We start from the raw sequence: 20,114 nt of genomic DNA on the forward strand, positions 1-20,114 counted from the left end.
TTAGTTTCTTCCTGGTTTCTGGCCTGGGCTAAGTGATGTCATACATCCCAGAAGTCCTCATGGGTATTTTTCTTTCTTTCCTCTGGAGGCGGGGAAAATGGGTTTTCTCAGCTAAGTACACCCTCCTGCTTACATGCCTGGTTTCCAGGAAGTCAATTCTACATGAATCATCTGACCTTACTCAAGATTGCCATGGCTAGAAATGCAAGTGAGGTGTTTTTCGAAGCAATTTCTCAACCAAATTAAGCATGGAGACATGGATGGATGGGTGAGTTTACTTTGAATATTAAAATTTAATTAAATAGCACTTTCAATTTGTGGTGCTCAGATACAGTTATGTACTGACACGTACGACGGGACTAGTAAAACGGAAGTTCAATAGCCAGTAGCCAATAGCTTCCGTCTTGTACTTGCTTCAGAGCATGCGTCGTTTTTGGTGTGACAGAACAGCATACAGACGAGCGTTTTTTCTGATAGTAATTTGTTCCGTCAGAAAAATATAGAACATGTTCTCTATCTCGACGGAAAAAGTCCGATAGGGCATACACACGGTCGGAATATACAATGGAAAGCTCCCATCAGACTCTTACAAGTAAAAATCTACTTTTTTTGCTAGAATATCACTTAGAACCCCCAAACATTATATATATATATATATATATATATATATATATATATATATATATATATATATTTATTTAGCAGAGACTCTATAGAATAAAATGGTGGGTGTTGCAATTTGTTATGCACACAGTATTTGTGTTTTTTTAAACACAATTTTTTGGGGAAAAAAACACTTTCATGAATTAAAAAAAAAAAACACTAAAGTTAGCCCATTTTTTTTATATAATGTGAAAGATGATGTTATGCTGAGTAAATAACAATAACATGTCATGCATTAAAATTGCATCTGCCCGTGGAATGGCGACAAACTACGGTGCTTAAAATTCTCCATAGGAGACACTTTGAACGCCTTTACAGGTTACCAGTTTAGAGTGGCACAGGAGGTCTGGTGCTAGAATTTTGTTCTCGCTCTGACATTTGCGACAATACCTCACATGTGTGGCGCGATCACCGTTTACATATGTGTGTGGGAGTACAGTATGCATTCACATTTGTGTGTGAGCACGGTGGGACGGGGCACTTTCATTTTATTTATTATTTATTTATTTATTTTATACAAAGGTTTTTTTTGTACAATTTTTTTGCTATCACAAAGGATGAACAACATCCCTTGTGACAGCACGGGGCCATGACAGGTCCTCTATAAGGAAAAATTTGGGGTCTATTAGACCCCAAATTTCTCTTCTGGCCTCCTCTGTCCTCCCATGCAGCCGATCAGACACAAATCAGTCTGATTGTCTGCTTTCTTGGCTGGTGGCCAGGTAAACAAAGGGGCGGAGCTGGATGTGACAAACTACTTGTTGCTTCTGGTTTTCAGGGTTACAGAGAGAGGGGAACGACGTCAGTTCCTCTCTCTCTGCACAGGGCAGCCGTCACCGCTGGCTGCATCGCTCTCGGGCATCGCAATGGGACTGGAGAGCTCAGGAAAGGTGGTGGCGGCAAGAGGGGGGTGGGACCCCCTTCCGCCACCCGTAGAAGTGATCGAGTGGCCAATTAGCCACTGCAAAAAAGAGAATCGCTGGCTGAAAGATTATCCGGTATAACTACTGAAACCCAAGAACGTCCATGGAAGTACCATGTCCGTCAAGTGGTTAATATCACTATATTCTAGTGGCCAAATGCAGTATTTTCCATTTACACGCAACAATTTACTTCCAAACAGCATGGGATATAGCCTATTTACATTGAATGAATGTCCATGCACTTTCACTGGGTGAATGGCTATCCAATTTCTTTATAAGTTACCCTCTAAGACAGTGGTCATCAACCCTGTCCTCAGGGCCCACAGGCCAGGTTTTATGTATTACCTTGGGGAGAAGCAGACTAGAATACTGCAATCACTGAGCAGCAAATGCTATCACCTGTGATGTATTTCAGTTATCTTGCAAACCTGGCCTGTTAGTGGGCCCTGAGGACAGGGTTGATGACCACTACTCTAAGCGATCCCTTACCTGCAGCTTAATTTCCAGTGCTAATTTTGACTTGTGGTGTAAAAGTCAAGGCTTAGCCTACCTTTTCCTTTCCTCAAACCTTTCATTTTATTGCTGAATCCATAGCATGGTAAAGAAGGCAGGGGAGTTATTGTGGCTGTTGACTACTTATTATTCATCTGAAAAACCAACAGTGATTTATTTCTGCTCTTGAAAACACAAGATTTGTAAGTATGGCAAGTTGCAGAGGACATTTTTTGGGACTTAGGCTCAAGCTTTACATCGGGGACCAAGGATTTTTTTTTTTTTTTGCTGTGCCCCTTCCCATTTTCCTCATTTTTTTTTTTTTTTAGAGAATAGATTTAGTGTTAGCATTTCACCTATTTATACCAAAGTCAGGAATAACAAAATAACTGGCAATGGATCTACAGCCAAATTCCTTGCCTGACCCTGCAACATGAGTGATTATTTAGGCATAAAAACGAGACCGTTGTAATTGTTCTTTTTGTCTAAACTGGGAAAAATGTATTTATTCATAAAGAGCCTTAACCTAAACTACATATGCATCTTTCTTTAAATTACATATCATATTTCTTAAATTTCCTTGTAGAAGGGGCAGTCACTTCTTGGACTCGAAACAAATTCCATAGTCTGATTACTGTTTGCTTAGAATAGGCATCTTTTGACTGATTACTTACGTTAGAAAAGGCACTTTTTGTTAGGCTTTTGGATTTCACCTCCAATCTCTTATGCACTGTCTCCACTTCATACTGGCACTCCATGCTAATAAATACTCATTTGTTGCTCCATGGAGTGTGCATACATGTGTGATGGTAATCACATCCCCAAGCTTAATTTTACGCTAAAGAAAATAACCAAGCATTTCCAGCGCATTTTCTGTTAAGATCTATTAAAATGTAGGAATCATCCATTTTCCTATGAAGGCTTTTCGCAAAATTACCTGTTTAAGTTATGCTTAATTGGGTATTACTTCCGAGAGACTTTTTTTCCCCCAAACAGGATTTTTGTACTGTCTGTATTAGGTAATTTAAAGAAAATGAATACGTAGCTCGGAAATGACCTGTGCTTTCTAAAATATTATATAAATGACATTAGGTTGGAATGTGTCAACTGTTTTTGTTGCTATAATGCAATGTCCTTACCTGCTCTCTGTGTCTGGCACCTTTATATATGCTGAAGGCTGGTCATTTATACATTACAAATAGTTTCAGAACTGATTGGTGTATCCTGGCAACTAGAATGTACATAGCTGTTTGGTGACAGGGGTCTCTGCCTGTACAGTTGTCCCTAAGCAGAAGGTTTGTAACACAACTACCTATTTTTTACTAAACACTGTTGATTTCCTCCTTCACACCCATTACTGCCCCTAACTATAAAGATGCTCAGAGCAACATAAAAATCTTATCGATAAGTGTAGGGTCTTGCCCCCCCCACCCCCTCGTTTAAGCAATATTATTATTTTTTTATCTTTTTTACAGGATGAGGGTGTTAGTCCCATGTCCAACCCTCAGCAAAAAGAGCCTGATATTCCTGACTAGAGACCTTCCCGGCATGGGGGAGCCCTACTAATAGCTGTGATATGACCACTATAGCCCAAACTATATGTGAAAGTAGCGTTACCTCCCTTTGCACTTTTTACAAACTAAAATGTGATTGCTTTCTAAGGACAAAATATGATCTTGGGTAAAATATATAGCATTTTAAATCGTTTTAGAAATATAATTGAATGGGATGAGCACAATGTAAACAATATTTGTAATGTGCATATACAATGTTGTATAATTTACACGTCTTTATAATTGACCAGCTATGCTTTTGACAGTTATATACATACTATGCATCCTCATTTGTAGTGTTACGTTGCATTGTGCATTTACATGTGCTTTATTGTTCATTCTATATTATTCTTATGTAAGCTGACTTTACAGTTAGAAATCAGAATGTGTATACATTACAAATACATTTCAGATTCCTTGTAAATGTGTCTAAATCGTTAAGGTTTAAAATATTTGGTATATTAAAATGAATCTAGGATTAAACAAAAATGCAAAGAAGAGAGGGGCCTGAATTAAACTTGTTTTAGTTGTACACGTGATCTTGCAGCATCTTTTACATCATGTCCTTTTCTGTATTTTTATATGACCTTACAAAAGAGATAAAAGCTCTCATTAGTCTAAAGGGATATGTAAGGATTGATTGCCCTTCCGTAACGTTAGAATGTGTTTACAGAGACATTTTGGCAATAATATGCAAAGCAAAAACACGTCAGATATTTCTTAGGACGCTGCATTAACAATGCTCAGTGACATTTTAATTTCTTTCCAATTACACAGAGTAACGGTGCATATCTAAGACACATCTTAAATTATAAAGACTCTTAATATCACAATCTGTATTATTGTTGTTATAACCATGAAATGCTTGTGATAAACAGAAGTGACATCTGTCGATCATTATCTTTTACATTGCTATATGTAAACAATTTCTGTTAATTATAACTTACCATAGAAGCATCTTCTTTGAATAATATATATATAAAATGTGCTACTTGTACTATTTTTGTTAGAAAATGTTGGCCAGATAAATTAGTGATAGATAAGTACAAATTGCCAGTTTGCTTATGTGCCAATTGCATTATCGTCCTCATAGCAGACCACATGACCACTAGGGAAATATTGGTAAGGAAGGGCCCAGTGTGGTTTTCTTCCATATACCTCTTCCATTAGCAGTTTGTCTGCCATCTTGAGCTGTGTGGAGAGGTAGCACTGGAGTATTGTATGTAAATACTTACTGCTGTCAGTCCTTTTATAACTGAGGCAAGTACAGAATATTAGCCATGGATCAGCTATGATGAAGAGGTCTGCAGCATGCAGTGCCTTTACATAATGTAATGCTGTGTTCTTGCTGATTGGAGCCAAAAAAACATGTTGTTTAGCTGCCCATAAGTAAAGGTGCCTGGACCCTTAAAGTGGAAGTAAACCCATCCATAAAACAGTTTCATTTCTGGCAGAAAAATGTAACACTCTCATTGGTTGTGCTCCCAACCAGACTCAAATCATCCAATGGCTGGTGTCATAACTGATCACATGTGCAGCTTCATGGCAGTTGTAGATTAAACAGAGGTAAAGATGGCAGCTTCCTTGGCTGAAAACGATAGGGGGGTTTACTTTCACTTTAAGTTCAAACCAGTAAAGCTTCCCCCTTTAAAGTGAAAATAATACACTCAATAAGCAATATAAAGGAAAGGATTAGGCGCTAGCACAAATTAACACAAACAACAATAGTTCATAAAAAGTGAAACACAAATGAAAATTAAATAATAAAAAAAGTCCATAAACATGCGTTATGATTCCATCACCGTGCATTTAGATTTTCTGTGTGCCAATAAATGATCTTCCAATAGTCCACCATCACCATCAATCCAGTGAGCTCTAAATTACTAAAGCTCTACATGCGCATTGGGATAATTGCTCTAGATCGTTTACAATGTACATCAATAGATCTTCAAACTCCCCCTATATCTTCAATATTCACTCCAAAGACACCACAACATCAAACCATAGAAGTACCATCTTGTAATATTTTATTGTGTCTAGCACAACTAATGGCAGAAGGAGTCATTTACTAGACAGTCTGTATATTCAAGGTAAACTAGTGTATTTCTGTATGCCAGTTCATTTACATGTGCTGGCTAAACACATTCATACTTTGTAGCCAAGTGAGAACCTTTCTGGAGGAGATATGCAAAAAATATTTCACCTAATCTTCTTCCTCCTGTTGCCACCCTAATCTGTCATTTCAGGTAAATAATTCATGGCGTAAACTACCTCTATCTGTTTGGGGGCGTGTAAATCTTATCAAAATGAAAATCATTCCCAAATTCATTTATCTTCTACGTCACTCTCCGCAATGGGTACCCAAGCCCTTTTTCAAAAAACTCAACCAATTATTCACATCTTTTTTATGGGGTTCTTCGCCACCTAGATACAAATTGACGACCTTGATGAGGCCAACAACCCAGGGTGGTATGGCCTTTCCTGACTGCTACAGATACTTTCTTGCCACACAACTGGTAACAGTGACCTGGTGGCTGAACCCCGATAAAACAAACTCCTCCACAGCTCTTGAAGCCACAGTAGTGGGTTCTTTGGAGGCCCTTCGGTGTTTAGTTTTTAGGGGTCCTCATGCCCCCTATCCTCTAACACCCTCCATGAGCACCACCTTGAGAGCATGGCGAGCAGGCCTGGCATTAGAAAAATACAAAGAGACAGAATATTCCCCTGATGCTCCGATATGGCTGAATCCCAATATACCACATTTCTATAAACTTCCAGATCCCTATGCATGGACCAAATATAACATAAAAACTATCTCCCAAATAGTATCTCAAACGTCCCTGCTATCGCTATCACAGCTTTCCTCTTTATATAATATCCCCCAATACTACCAATTTCGTTACCTCCAATTGGCACACGCCTTTGCTGCGCAATTTCCTAATTCCACATGTACTATAGTGAAGTCCGGTCTGGAGAGAACCCTTAGAACTAACTGTGATGAAAAACCAAGCTCACATTTATATGCCCATTTGGTTCTTATATCCTTGCCTCCCCTAAATAAACTTTGGGCTCGCTGGCAACGAGATATACCTACTCTAGACAACTATGATTGGGATGACGTATGGGATTTTCCCTTTCGCTCGTTAGTGTCTATGAGAGATAGATTAGTACAATTTAAAATAGTACACAGAGCCTATTACACCCCTTATAGACTTCACATTATGAACCCTACCTGCTCTGCTGAATGCTGGAGATGTGGTATTTCACCTGGTGACTTCACACACATTTTTTGGCATTGCCCCAGCATCCAGAACTACTGGAAAGAGGTACTGGATACGACAAACAGAGTCGCATCACTTGCATTACCACAGGTGATGGAGGTCTGTCTTCTTGGTCTGATGTAAACGTTGATACCGACTATAGCAAAACGCACACTGGTAGGACTACTTCTTTTTTACGCCCGAAAACAGATAGCCATGCAATGGAAGAAACCAAACCCTCCCTCTCTGACACAATGGAAACGTTTGGTTAATGGTAATCTTCCTCTTTACAAAGACACATACATAAACAGGGGGTGCCCGATGAAGTACGAAAAGGTTTGGAAAAAGTGGCTAGCCGATTCAGATACAGCATAACGGAGTAAGGAAGTTTAATGATATTGTAAATTGTGTTAACAGTTGAACAAGAGAAGGCATTCTAACATACGGAACTGCGAATTGGGAATGGGACGTAGCACCTATATGTTGATTACTGACATTTCATGTATCGAATATCCATGGATATATACTGCTACATTAAGCTTGAAATGTAATAAGACTGTATCATAGCACTTGTGTTGTATGTGTTTGTCTGTTTTAAAACACAATAAAAAGAATTAAAAAAAAAAAAATACAGGGGATTTAAGACAAGAATCACATACATTTTTTCCCTGAATTACGTAAGTATGTAGGAGGCTTTGGCAATTGGGGGAATGAAGAATAATGGGTTTCTGGCCAAGTATTAGCCTTTGGGGCAAGAAGATTTAAACAGGTTGTCTCAGAAAACAAATGCACACAGTTTCCAGTTTCCATGGTATTGGTCTGAAAAGACATCAGGGATCTGCAAACTTGTTATAGCCAGTTCTTACTTAGCAGCACATCACCACATGCTAGTACTGTGCAGTTGCCATTAATGTTCCTGCAACTGCAGATTACTACCAAGTGCGCTTGAGTGATATGAAGAATCGGAATGATATGGTATCAGATTGTACCTCAGTGGTAGAGATTGTAGAGGAACTATGTGGGGGAGTTGCACAACATTAGCGAGACATGATGTTGTCCAGGGGCAGCTTGCAGAGGAGTGGAAGGAGCAGCTGCCCTATTCTACCTGATGGAATTGTTCCTGGTGCAAACTACTGCTATCCCCAGGTTCACTCCACATCGCTCAGCAGTCTGTGCCTTTTTTAACACATCTTTTGCAAATAGCTGTAGTGGATTGCAGCCTCTGCCTAAAGCATATCAAGTATAATAAACCTATCAGTCGTTTAAGTACCACGTGCATTAGAAGACACATGAGTACCACAAAGCAGCAAAAGGCCCGCACTCATATTCCTTGCTCCTAAGAAACATTTCCCTGTCTCCCCTTATTCTACAAGAATCTCCATCCATTGCAAAATTTGCAGCCTGAAGTGAAGAAGATAAAAATCTGGGGGTTTGAGGGGTTTGAGAGGCCTACCGTATGGCACATCAGGTGGGGCATGGGATCAAAATGAGGCCATGCAGGGTAGGGACAAGCGTAGATTTCAACCTCACTGTAAGTTTCCTAACCAATGTACCACCCTCCTAGATAGGTGCTAGGTTAGGTAAATTTAGTTACTCACTCACTGTAATCAGTTGAGCTGCATGTGATTGGTTTGGTCTGTTCTGTGTTTCACTAGTTGCAGGGTTGACTGCTTCCCCCTTCCTGTCTGGAAAGGTTCTAGAAGATAGTAGGCTGGGAGAGTCAGATCAGCAACACATGGGGAGAGCTGGGGGGCCTAGTCTGCTGAACGTTTCAGATGCTGACATCTGTCTGGGGATCTGGTTTGGTATTACTGCAAAATGGTGTCTGGAAGATATTGGAAGGAGACATCCAACTATCCAAGGACATTACTGAGCACAGAATGGAGTGAGAGATCCCTGAGACTGTGTACTGCTGTTATCCCTTGGGTGCTAGAGTCAGCATTGCTCAAAGTGGACATTGTGACTGGAGTCCTGGTATAGCTCAGTCCACTAACAGCTTGTGCAAGGACTGGTTGCACTTTTAAGTCACTGATAAATGTGAGCACAATTTATTATATTGATTTAATTTAAGTTTGAGAGTTTACTACACTATGGAATATTTTGGTTTTGGATTCTAAACACTGCAAGGATTGGCGTGTGGAAATAACTCTTTATGAACGGAGGAAGATTTAATGAAATAAGATCAGAAGAGTTTTTATTCTTGGTAAGAGTATATAGGCATGTGGGAGTGAACAGGGAAACATGCTTTAGAGAGGTTTGAATAAAGAGAAGACACAACAACAGTTTTGAAATCAAGCTTTATTTGACCCATGTTTACTAGGGTCATAAAATCTAGTGAGAGTCTAACATACTAAATAGAAGAAGACCAGTTCACATGAGAATTGGAAATTGCATTGCAATAAAAACCTGACAGGGGTCTAATTCTACCCCACTCTATCTACAATCCAAAAAAAAAAGTTTTGCCTTTAGTCATACTTTAATTAAAACATGCGGGGTGCCATTAACTAATGGCACCCCTAGGCACTGAAAAACACGGTGCTGTTTCCCAAAAGTGAAATCGCATGGTGCCAAAGCACCAGGCTATTTCCAAATGAACACGTCTTAAAAAGGGTGCATGAACCTTTTCTTTATCATACATCACGGGACACAGAGCCACAGTAATTACTGTATGGGTTATATGGCACCTTCAGGTGATGGACACTGGCACACCCTAGACAGGAAGTTCAATTCCCCATATAACCCCTCCCCTTACCGGGAATACCTCAGTTTTTTTGCCAGTGTCTTAGGTGTTGGTCGGTTAAGCAGCCCACTTCTTGTTTTGGTTCATTAAAGTCTCCTCAAGCTTTGCATGCCTTTCCTGTCCATTCATTGCTGGAAAGGCTTATGTATTCTGAGTGGGATCACCCAGATAAGCATTTTTTCCCTCCTAAAAAGTTTTCAACACTTTATCCTATGGAGGAAAAATGTACTAAGATGTGGAGTATACCAGCAATTGATGTTGCTATATCCTCCATGAATAAAAGTTTGACTTGTCTGGTTGACAATACGCAAATGCTTAGGTATCCAACCAATAAAAAGTTGGAATTCCTGTTAAAAATGTTTTCTCCTTGGCAGGTTCAGTGGCTCAACCTGCAGTGAAGTCAATTGGGGTATGTAAATCCTTGAGAGACCATTTGAAACAGGTGCTCAAGGTTTTCCCTGAACAGCAGGCCCAGGAATTAGCCAAGCTGCCAGCGGCTTTGTGTTTTGCTATTGACGCTATCAGAGATTCTATTCTTCAAACCTCTAGCCTTACGCTTGGGTTGGTACATATGCATACAATCTTATGGTTGAAAAGTTGGTCAGTCGAAGCGCCATGCAAAAAGATCCTGGCTGGTTTTCCTTTCTGCGGTGAAAAGCTGTTTGGGGATGCTTTGGACAAATGTATCCAAAAGATATCAAGTGGGAAAAGTACCCTTTTGCCAGTTAAGAAAAAGAGTAAACGTCCCTCATTTAAATGGGCTCTTTCTCCAGTGCCAGGGGCATCAGCCTCCAGGCAGTCCTGATGTCCTCCACTGCCAGGATCAAGAGGTAAACCTCGGGGTCAACCCCTGGGACAAAAGAAGTCCTGGGGGAGGAAACCTACAAGACAGAATGCTAAAGCCTCTTTATGAAGTGGTGCCCCCACTTGTTCGAGGGGGGGAAGACTTCTGCAGTTCTTAAGGGTCTGGCAGGAGGAATTTCAAGACAGATGGGTGGTCTCCACAATAGCTCTAGGTTACAAACTAGAGTTCCGAGAATTCATGTCTCCTCGCTTCCTCAGGTCAAATGTCCCCAAAGATCCAGAGAAAAAAGAAGTCTCTCATTCAAGCGTTAGACCGACTTTTGTCGCAAAAAGTGATCATGGTGGTCCCCATGGAAGAGCAGGGGTTGGGGTTTTATTCAAACTTTTTCACAGTGCCAAAGCCCAATGGAGATGTCAGACCCATTCTAGATCTCAAAGATCTAGACCGGTTCTTGAATATCCACTCTTTTCGCATGGAATCAATCCAATCAGTAGTCTCTATCCTACAAGGAGGAGAAATTCTGGCATCAGTCGACATCAAGGATGCATACCTGCATGTACCTATTTTCCCCGCTCACCAGAAATATCTGCGTTTCGAAGTAGAAAAACTACATTTTCAGTTTGTAGCCTTACCTTTCAGTCTAGCTACTGCACCTCGGGTGTTTACAAAACTTCTGGCCCTTCCTCTGGCCAGATTAAGGACACAAGGTAAAATGATAATAGCATACCTAGACGACCTGCTACTCGGTCAGTAGCCCGCTTGGACCAAAGCATGATCACCACAGTCAACTACCTGGAATACCTAGTTTGGGTCCTCAACCTAGAGAAATCTTCTTTAAAGTCAGTAAGAAGATTAGAGTACTTGGGTCTGGTTATAGATACAGCCCAGAAGTGGGTGTTTTTACCCCAGGCAAAGATCAGCGCCATACAGGAGCTGGTTCAGGTGGTCAGGGCAAAGAAGGGTCCTTCAATTCGCCTTTGTATGAGGTTATTGGGGAAGATGGTGGCTTCATTCGAAGCAGTTCCCTATGCTCAGTTTCATTCGAGACTGCTGCAAAACAGTATCCTGTCTGCCTGGAACAAGAAGGTCCAAGCTCTAGATTTTCCGATGCGTTTGTCGCCAAAAGTGCGCCAGAGCCTCAGCTGGAGGAGGATATCCGAGAATCTGCAGAAGGGGAAATCTTTCTTACCAGTTACCTGGAAGGTGGTAACAACAAAGGATATATACAAAACAATTCTGCGCTGCCGTGAAAAGAAAAAGAGCGGTAAGCAGCTAACATAACCAACAAAGCAAAACAGAGAAAAACACAATAAGTGTAGCGCTATTAAAATGAAAGAACGTCCGGTATGGAAAACGTTAAACCAACAGTTCCAAGTATAAATAATGTGGAGGAGTCGTCAGTATATACATGGGTGGAGATTCTTCAAAAAAACCACTTCAAGCAAAGATGTATATCAAATGAGGTGAAAACAGACACACCACCACCAAATGTGAAAAGGCTTACCGGATGGAGTGGACCCAAAGGGGCATACGCCGGATTGGGTCGGATAGGCTTAGGTGGTGAGTGGCTGAGGATGGCCCAGGAAGGCGATGATGGTGGATGGACCCATGTGTTGTTGTATCTCTCAAGGCGATGCAGGAACCCAGAGGAGTGTGTGGGACAGACCACACATAGTTATCTCCCTCGAAGTGATGTTTAAGGGTCAAAAGGAGTGGGTAGAAAATGGAAAAAAAGGAATGGCCATATAGTGTGAATCCGTTTAAGAAAAAAATTTATTAAAATAAAAAGATATACACTCACATGTAAATCGATATAAAAACAGCACTGTGAATAAAACGTGGCGACAGTGGGGTCTTACACAAGGTGGTAACAACAGATGCCAGCCTTTCGGGTTGGGGAGCAGTCCTGGAAGAGGCATCTGTCCAAGGAAAATGGTCCAGAACCGAAAGGACCTTGCCCATCAACATTATAGAGATTCGGGCAGCGTACCTAGCCCTAAAGGCCTGGACATTCAGGTTGCAAAATTCTCCTGTCAGGATTCAATCCGACAATGCCACAGCAGTGGTTTATATCAATCACCAAGGGGGCACCAGAAGTCAGGCAGCCCAGGGAGAGGTAAACCATATCCTAACCTGGGCAGAAAAGCATGTGTCGTGCATATTGGCAATCTTCATTCCAGGGGTAGAGAACTGGCAGGTGTACTACTTAAGTCGCCAGCAGTTGTTCCCGGGGGAGTGGTCCCTTCACCCTGATATCTTCCTGGCTATATGCCAAAGATGGGGGATCCCGGACGTAGATCTGTTTGCATCCAGGTTCAACAACAAAGTCGACAACTCTGTGTCAAGAACAAGAGATCCACTCGCATGCGGAACAGATGTGTTGGTAACCCTGTGGGATCAGTTCTCACTGATTTATGCATTCCCTCCTATTTTGTTGCTACCTCAACTTCTTTCCAGGATCAAGCGGGAAAGGAAGTCGGTAGTTCTTGTGGCCCAGAAGATCTTGGTATGCAGAAATAGTAAAGATGGTGGTAGGTGCTTGATGGACTCTACCACCACGTCTAGACCTGCTATCACAGGGACCAGTGTTCAATCCTACTTTACAAACTTAAATTTAACTGTCTGGCTATTGAAACCCACATTCTGAAGAATCGTGGGCTTTCAGGCTCAGTGATATCTACCTTGATTAATGCAAAGAAGCCAGCTTCCAGAGTAATTTATTATAGAGTCTGGAGGGCATATGTTTCCTGGTGTGAATCCAGGGGTTGTCATCCCAGAAAGTATGTCATAGGTAGAATTCTTGCCTCTCTTCAAATGGGGTTAGAGATGAAGCTGGCCTTGAGTACTATCAAGGGCCAGGTCTCGGCCTTATCGGTATTGTTCGCATTCTTTGGTCCGAAGCTTTATACAGGGGGTAAAGCGGCTTCATCCACCGGTTAGAGCACCCCTGAACCCTTGGGACTTGAATTTAGTTCTGTCGGCATTACAGAAACAGCCTTTTGAGCTGATAAGACATGTTCCCTTGGTCCTTTTGACAAGGAAGCTAGTTTTTCTGTTAGCCATTTCTTCTGCAAGAAGGGTATCAGAGTTGGCAGGTCTTTCTTGTAAAGAGCCATATTTATTCATTCACAAGGATAGAGTAGTATTGCGTCCTCATCCTAGCTTTCTGCCAAAGGTAATTTCAGGTTTTCATCTAAACCAGGATATTGTTCTACCTTAATTTTTTCCAGAGCCCTGTTCTACGGAAGAAAGGTCACTACATTCTTTGGATGTAGTGAGAGCAGTTTGAAGGCGACTGCTCAGATTCGGAAAACAGATGTTTTGTTTGTGTTGCCTGTAGGTCCTAGGAAAGGACAGGCAGCGTTGAAATCCACTATTGACAAATGGATTTGGCAAGTAATTATTCAAGCTTATGGTTTAGAGAGGAAAGTTTCACCTTTTCAAATCAAAGCGCACTCCACCAGGGCTTAGTGCTTCGTGGGCAGTGCATCACCAAGCCTCCATGGCTCAAATCTGCAAGGCCGCAACTTGGTCTTCAGTCCATACATTCATCAGATTCTATCAGGTGGATGTAAGAAGGCATGAGGATATCACCTTTGGGTGCAGTGTGCTGCAGACAGCAGTATAGGTCCTCAGGTCTGATTGCACCCTATTTTTTTGGTGTCCTCTCCCCTCAGATAGCATTGCTCTGGGACATCCCATACAGTAATTACTGTGGCTCTGTGTCCCATGATGTACGATAAAGAAAATAGGATTTTTATAACAGCTTACCTGTAAAATCCTTTTCTTGGAGTACATCACGGGACACAGAGGTCCCTCCCCTCTTTCTGGTTACACATGTATTGCTTTTCTACAAAACTGAGGTACTCCTGGTAAGGGGAGGGGTTATATGGGGAATTGAACTTCCTGTCTAGGGTGTGCCAGTGTCCATCACCTGAAGGTGCCATATAACCCATACAGTAATTACTGTGGCTCTGTGTCCCATGATGTACTCCAAGAAAAGGATTTTACAGGTAAGATGTTATAAAAATCCTATTTTTTCCTTCAGGAAAATGCAGGCATAACAGCCCATTCAAATGAATGGACTGCTTTGCCCATGCAAACGCGGCATGCAGAACCACACTAATGTGAACCTAGCCTTTGGAAGAAAAAAAAGTTGTTTATATTGAAGGTAAAAACTGCTTACTTATGTTTGTTAACAGAACAGCTGGGGATTCCCTTCATCTAAACCAATGGTTCTCAACCTACTAGTGCCGTGACCCCTTGATAAAATTTCCCAAGTTGTGGGGACCCCTAACAGTAACATTTTTGTAGTGTGTGTTGTCAGCACCCAAGGCAAGACAAGTAATTTGCGCCCCTAACCCATGGACATTTAGCGCTCCCTGAGTCCATTCCTCTCGTACAGTATTAAAACCCCCTATGGTACATTTTAGGGTGTACTACTCTCTCTTTGCTCTCCTTTCTTTCTCTTTTATCTCCCTCTATCCTATTTTCTTGTTTTTTTTCCCCATCCCTCTCTCTAGCCGTCTTTCTCGTTCTTTCTCTCCCATTTTCTTTGTTCCTCCCCCTCTTTTCCCTTCCCTTCTCTTCCCTTCCCTTCCATGTATTCTTTATTTTTATTCCTTCTCTTACTCCTTGGTGGGGTTAGGGGGGGTGAGGGAAATCGGATGAGTGGCAGTGCTGGCGGAGAGTTGGGATGAGTGGCAGTGCTGGTGGGGGGTGGGATCATTGGCAGTGCTGGGGGGAGTTCTGATCAGCCAACTTAGGTGCCCTTGATCAAGGTCATCTGCTGATCTGAAAACTGTAGTGGGGACTTTTAAAGGCAACTCTAATCATAGGTAGTGTTACTCACTGTGTCTCCGGATTCACTGCGTCTCCAGCTCTGTGGTGTCTCGCAGCAGTGACACTTATGCCGAAATAAGGAGATAGGGTCTCCTCCGGCCCCTCCCACTTCGCATTCCTCACCAGTCAGCTGACCTCTAGTCTCTCCCTCCCAGTCATGCCGTGAACTGAATGGGAAGCTGCGGGCTCCAGGAACAGCCCAGCAGGGAGACTACAGGCTCCAGGGACAGCCCTGCTGGGCGGCCGCGTAAAGGCTGGGAGAGCGGTGTGGGCTTCAGGAACAGCCCAGGATTCGGTGACCCCTGACAAATCATTATTTGACCCCCCAGCTTGAGAACCACTGAACCAAACCAAATCTTTATCCTAGATGGGGTTTTAGCATAGATATTAATAGATGTTAATGACCCCACGAAAAAAAGGCATAGGGTTCCTCCTAAAAATATATACCAGACCCTCATACTTGATGTCAAGAGGGACTCTACAAAAAAAAAATCTAATAAAAAAAGAGTTAGCTTCCCCCTAAATTTCATATAAGACCCATAGGGGTTTGGTATGAATTAATAAAAAATATAGAAAAGAAAAACTAGAAAAGACTTGAGGCTCCTATTCCCACAAAATCCATATCAGACCCTTATCCAAGTACCCAGTCCAGCAGACCAGGAAAGGAGGGGGGAGCATGAACCTGACTTCCTGAATTATACCAGGCTGTGTACCCTCAACATGGGGGGATACCTTACCTGGGGAGACCCCAGCAGCAAAGAAAATTGTCCCCATGTTGATGAGAACTTCCCCACAACCCTTTGAGTCTTATTGTAGTCTGCAAGCCTCCTTAAACAATAGGGGGTGCCCCAGATACTGTTCCATCATTATGAATCAGTAAGGTGTACACAGCAATCCTACTCATTCACACAAACAGATGAAAATAAAATAAAAACATATAGTGTTTTTGACAAGTTCTTTATATATAAAATAAAAAAAACCGCCATGATGTTAATCCATCATCAATCTTGTTGTCCAGTGATGCAGACAAGATTGCTACAAGAAAGTTAAATGCCATGAGCGCTCCCGGTGTAACTTTGGACTTTTTATTTGGACTATTGGGCGTAAGCACCAAAACTCACACCTGTTGATTAACACGAAAGGGAGTTTTTTGGTACAATTAAAAATAGTTTTGCAATGCATTTCATTTAGTACAATAAATATTTAAAAAATATAAGTTATTTTTTTAACCCCTAGTTAATCCTCAGTAACCTCATTTAGCCTGTACTAAGGAAGAACTCTTGCTTTAATGTTTTTATAGCGTTCTTGGGGGACATACATGCTCTGTAAGCCTAGCTTTGAGGTCAGACAGGGCACCTGCCCCTGTGGCGGCCCGACAATAAAGCTAGTAAAGCTACATGTTAAGTTAGTGTGGCGATCTCCCCTGTTATGCTATTGTGTTCTGACAGTGGCAGTCCCCCCCCCCCACCAGAACACACTGAGGCGATTAGAAATCACAGGCAGAATTGGTGTGATTCTGCCCGCAATTCCAATTCGTGGCAAAATGCGTGCCTCACGTTTGGAGTGCCATTCAGCACCCCAAACGTACTGTTATTTTGCTGTGAGTAAATATATACTGTGGATATGGGTTGCATTACAGTAACAATACTATTAGCTGCTAACACAAATGGTGCAAATTCTAAATTGTATGCAGGTATAAAATAGCTGTGCTTATTATGACAAAACCTAATGTCAATGATGTGAAATAAATATTGTGAAATGAATGTGAGTGACTCTGTGTGTCACACCCATCAAATAATGGTAGGTGTGGCCTGCATTAGCATCTGAGCGGTCGCATCTCACTAAGCTCCTGCTCGGTATCCTGCATCGATCCTCCCCTCAGGCATTTAGCGGCTCCATTCTGTCCTTATCTGACAGTCCTTGCCCACCGGAACAAATCATGATTAATAAACATTCTAATAGTGTGATCAAAATTCACAAATACACAAAGTATCAATTATGTCAAAAAGTGTTGAATCTGCGAATCCATAAAACACATTTTAAACATGGTAAATGAAAATGTCGTTCTGACGTATGCGTAGGCGGGAGTCTATTAATTAATTAATCAGTCATTAAGAGATCCTACAGACTGCATGATCCCATGTCTATCCATCCCTGAGCGGTGTTTGGTCTTTCAGTGGATGCAGTGGGAAGGCCTATGATTGAGCACAGCAGTGGGCTTTGAAGTGCTTTTTTTCAATTATCTATGTGACTGCATTTGTATAATTTTGAAAAATAAAATAGTTTTATCAGCGAGCACTATGAATTGTCCTTTGTTTTATTGAGCTTAAGATCTGTATAACCACTGGGTATTGACATCCCAACTGTGCACCTTTCCTCTATTAATTTAATCCATCTTGTTGACCAGTGTATGGGCAATTTTGACCTTTGTAGTAAGGGTCAGGTGAGAACACACCCTTAGGGGACCATGTGGAGGATTGACTGCACTTATTCACAGTACTTTTTTATATTTTCAACACTGGTTCACATTTAAATTGTGTTTTTTGGACTTTGAGCACATCTATATGCATTCATTTTTTAGTTTGTGGTCAGTGCTCATTGTTTTGCAACATTGACACTTTTTAATAATGTCGATACTTTGTGTATTTATGATTTTTTGATCACACTATTACATTGTTTTAGGGCCAACATTTGATCCCTGAGCTTCTTTGCCATGAGAAACATGCATAGGGCAGCCCATTCAAGGGATTAGGCTGACCTATGCTCCACACATGGAATCACGTGAAAATCACCCACAGAAAATCACAATTTTTTTTAGTAAATAATGAAAAACCCAGCAGTGAATAAATACCACCAAAATAAAGCTCTTGTATGAAGAAAATGATGAAAATTTCATCTGGGTACAAGGTAGCATGACCAGGCAATTGTCAATCAAAATGCGACAGCGCTGAAAGATGAAAAATGGCCTGGGCAGGAAGGGGGTGTAAGTGCCCTGTAGGCACGTGGTTAAGAAGGCTTCCAGATTCCGATAAGCCCCCTGCCTGCAGATCCCCACAACCACAGTCCAGGGTTGTGGGGAAGAGGCCTTTGTCCCATTTGTCCCCCTGCGGCCACTAGGGGCGCGCACGCCCACTGCTCACCCCCAGAGCCGATGCGAGTGCCCAGCGGTTATGATCACCGCCAGGCTCCCCTACACAGTCCCCTCCCCCCTTCAGTTAGAACACACACTAGGGAACACAATTAACCCCTTGATCGCCCCCTAGTGTTAACCCCTTCCCTGCCAGTGACATTTTTACAGTAATCAATGCATTTTTATAGCACTGATCGCTGTATAAATGACAGTGGTCCCAAAAATGTGTCAAAATTGTCCGATATAATGTCGCAGTCCCGATAAAAATCGCAGATTGCCGCCATTTCTAGTAAAAAAAAAAAAAGAATAATAAAAATGCCATAAAACTATCCCCTATTTTGTAGACGCTATAACTTTTGCGAAAAACCAATCAATATACGCTTATTGCGATTTTTTTACCAAAAATATGTAGAAGAATACATATCGGCAAAAACTCAGGAAACAAATTGTTTTTTTATATATTTTTGGGGGATATTTATTATAGCAAAAAGTAAAAAATATTGCGTTTTTTTCAAAATTGTCGCTCTTTTTTTGTTTATAGCGCAAAAAATAAAAACCGCAGAGATGATCAAATAGCACCAAAAGAAAGCTCTATTTGTGGCAAAAAAAGGGGCTCCCCCCTGTTGCGGGCATGTGGCCTGGTATGGTTCAGGAGGGGGGCGCTTGCTCGTCCCCTCCCTTTCCTGACCTGCTGGACTGCATGCTCAGATAAGGATCTGGTATGGAATTTGGGGGGACCCCACGCCATTTTTTTAAATGACAGCTGATGACTCATTGGTTGTTAAGGATGCAGCAGCTGGCTTCTCGTACCGATCCTTAGCAACCAGCTATATACAGTGTGTTTAAAGAGAAAAAAATGCAATATGCATGAAAACTGCATGCAAAAACGCATCAAAAATGTCGGTTTAAAGATGCAAAGCGCACCGCAAAATGAGCATGAAAAACGCATCAACCACAACCGCATAGATGTGAACCTAGACTAAGTGAGGATTTCCTTCACTTTGGATTTCTTTTTTCTTCTGTTTCTGTGTCTCTGGGACAGGCAGTGAAGGGAAATCTTCTAAAGCAGAAACAGATGGCAAAAAGTCTAACCGGGGTTTTAACCATTCTCTACTCTATCCAACACCAGAAAAAAGTTTTGGTTTAAGATATACTGCAAACATTCCTTTTTTTTCCAAAAACGTTTTATTGAAATTATCTTTGTACAAGGAATAGCCATTTATCAATCACACAATAAAAGTCATGGTTTGAAGCAAAATTGTGACATGAGGTATTCAGTTTACAGTATAAACTAGTGGTCTTAAAGTTACAGATGGGTGTCATGACAGATGCAAGGGAATAGTATACAAATATTAGGTAACAAAGCATCAAATGTGTTGTGCTTTCCTAATTAATAGAACGGTAGAGGATATAGATAAATGAAAGGAAGGTGTTGAAGAGTGAGGAAAAGGGAGAGGTTGAGGGAGGGAAGGGCATCAAGGTTCTCACTCCTGGAAGAGGGGTAATGCATATTGAAAGGTGGGGGAAGGCGTATTAAAAATCTGGCATGAGAGGTAAATAACAACTATGGCCAATGTGATCCTCCCAGGTAAAAGATATTCCAGATGAGTCCTTCCATTTCAGCGATTTTGATTATACGGGTGAACCATTCAGACAAAGAGGGAGTATGGGTTGAACCCCAGTGAACCGAGATGCATAGCTTAATG

This window comes from Aquarana catesbeiana, linkage group LG04, assembly GCF_042186555.1.
Source record: "Aquarana catesbeiana isolate 2022-GZ linkage group LG04, ASM4218655v1, whole genome shotgun sequence".
Taxonomy (NCBI): domain Eukaryota; kingdom Metazoa; phylum Chordata; class Amphibia; order Anura; family Ranidae; genus Aquarana; species Aquarana catesbeiana.